The sequence below is a fragment of the Salvia miltiorrhiza genome, chromosome 1 (assembly GCF_028751815.1).
Source record: "Salvia miltiorrhiza cultivar Shanhuang (shh) chromosome 1, IMPLAD_Smil_shh, whole genome shotgun sequence".
NCBI lineage: Eukaryota > Viridiplantae > Streptophyta > Magnoliopsida > Lamiales > Lamiaceae > Salvia > Salvia miltiorrhiza.
Window position 1 is genome coordinate 65093382 of NC_080387.1, and position 2739 is coordinate 65096120.

General features: G+C 34.0%; 1 long non-coding RNA gene across 1 annotated transcript; it reads right to left on the bottom strand.

The window, feature by feature from the left end:
- Nucleotides 1-656: 656 nt before the first annotated feature.
- Nucleotides 657-2499, bottom strand: LOC131005048 (uncharacterized). The gene is made up of 2 exons (XR_009095196.1): nucleotides 2253-2499; nucleotides 657-1151 (listed from the first exon to the last, which is right to left on the bottom strand). It is a non-coding gene; the product is annotated as an uncharacterized LOC131005048 (long non-coding RNA).
- Between the last annotated feature and the right edge of the window lie 240 nt (nucleotides 2500-2739).

Here is a 2739-nt window from a genome sequence, read left to right on the forward strand (position 1 = left end):
TGAAGACAAGATTCTTTTCACCAGCTTATCTTCTTCTCCAATCAAGTTTGGGTACCCGTCAATGCCGTCATTCTGTGGTATAACATTCTCTCATTTTTATGAAGCAATATTCTTATTACGAATTATTGTAGTTGTTAAGCTTAATTATATTATAATAGTTAAGTTAATTCTTATTTATGGTAATGAGACTAAAAATAAAAAAATTCTATATAATGAATACATTAAAGAAGGTAATCTTAATTGTAGTTGAATATGATTAATTCCCTTTCTTATGTGGCATTGCCGCATCATCTATGGGCACGTTAACGCGTGCCCACGGTGGGTAGGTGAACGGAACTGTAATCCCTTATTTATTTATTTTACCACATATTGATCTATTTCTCCACTCACAATACACTCAACCACTTTTATTAAAATCCGTATCATTTCTTAAATTTTTTCTAGAACGACTTTTAAGAAAGAAGAGAATAATACTCCCTTCATCCATGAAAGAACTTCCTATCTTTTCTTTTTGGAACGTCCACAAAAAAACTTCATACCTATTTTTGGACTATACCCCACCACTTATAATTACTCTTACTTTTCACTTTTTCATTTTTTCACAACTCTCAATATTAATTATTACACATTTTCACCACTCCCAATACACTCAACAATCTTTTCTCTACTCTCAATACAGTATTTTTTTTTTCTTAAAACACGTGTCACTCCCTCCTAGGAAGTTCTTTCGTGACGGAGGGAGTCTACTATTACATGTAATATACTACATAACATATTGACTAACTCGACGTATTATCACTATCTAGAGAAGAGTACTTTGATTTCTTGATCCAACGGGAAGGACAAAGGAAATGAATGTCCTTTATGACTTTATCTTTAAATTTGGATATTGAAAAACAACACAAACGAAAGAGTTGGGCAGCATGATTGCGATGGCAAAGATAGCAGAGCACGACTCGGGAGCCAATGAACCAAATGTTTGAACCTCCAATCACTGAATTCAAAAGGAAGAGAAGGAGAAGCTGTTGTGAATGGCATGCTTGTGGATCCTCTCTTCCACCCCTCCAAATTCCCAGCCACTGACTCCCCTTCCTCAGCTACTCGGACAGGCCGCCATCGCCACAATCACATGCATCATCAATTTACAAAATCTTCAACAAAAAAACAAAACTTTCTTTATTTGCAGAAAATGAAGGGAGGTGAGTGGTTGCCGGAAATTAGCAGAAGGGGTTGGAAAATGGGTGGACGATGACAGAGATTGGGGGGGGGGGGGAAGGGTAATTTGTAAGAAAAATGGGGAAGAGGGGGGCGATAGGTACAGATGATATCATTTATTTCACAATTTAGTGTATTCTACTGTGTCCTATATTAATTTTTTATAAGATTTTAATTATTATATATTAATATAATAAGAAGATAATTAACAAAAATTAACTCATCCCGTTAAAATATAAAATTACTTTTATATTTATTTGAATTAATATTAGATTATTTGAGTTAAAAGTTCGGATATACGGAGTATAATTTTTAATTATGAATATTGATTAAAATTTATTTTATAATACTAATATTTTTATTTTTATAATAAATGATTATAAAATAAAAAGATTAAAAGTAAAATACGATAAAACACATTCAATTAGGGGAGAAATGATATCGTCCTAGGTAGGCTGCCGCAAAGATTGGATTATTTGCGAGAATCCCGGGGTTGGGTAACTTATTATGTTTGGGTGATTCTATTTGTAGCCCTCATTTTACTCAGTATAGCCTATTATATAAAATAATAAAAAAAAATAATTATAAATTTACAATTTTATTCTATAATTCTTCTTTTTTTAAAAATCAATACCAACAACATTTTCAAAAATAATACGGAAAATAAATGAATTAACACAATTTCTAATCTACCTCGGAAATTAATAATACACTCCATCACATAAATCGGAGCTGGGGAATGTGGTTTTTACCAACACCAATTTCGAATAACCTTTTTTGAATCTCACCTGGTTTTAAACTAAAGGAAAAACAAGACACGATGGAAAAATTAATCTTTTGCTTTCTATTGCTTTATTCCGGTTAAAATCCCTCAAATCCCTTTTTTCATTTTTTCTCAATGACTCGATCTCTAGAATAGAATACCAAAATATTTCTCTTATCAATTTAGGAAACAATTTGAACTTCGTCCTCCTCTTGAACGGATATGTGCACTATTTGTAGAGTGCATGAATAAGGGGGTACTTTAGGAATTCTACCTCCTGGGTATGGAAGGATAGTTCTGTCTTTTCATCCTCTTCCTTTGATATGGCCAAGGGCACTTTAGTCCTTTCTGCTTTAAGGCATCTTCCACTTCAGCCGATAAATAGTTTGTTATGGAGGCGGTCCCTGTAGGAAAGGTGGAAACTGACTGCCTACCATTCAGGTGCACCTCCTTTTTTCCGTATGCTCTACTTTTCTGTATTTCCAAATCTGGCATCAAGATACACCATACAGAGCTCATTCGATATAGGGATGACAATCTACCCGCGGGTAGCGGATATCCGCGAAAACTCGAACCCATTAGACCAACATTATCGGTTCCAAAAATGAGACCAGGTCTCTTGCCACATCACTAAAGGAAAATAAAAATAAAAAACAATTGAAGATGTAAAATTGAGAGAGGTCGACCATGAAAAAAAAGAGACCATGTGCGGTCTCTCTCTCTCCTCAAACATGGATTAATGGTATCTTGACACTTGTCAA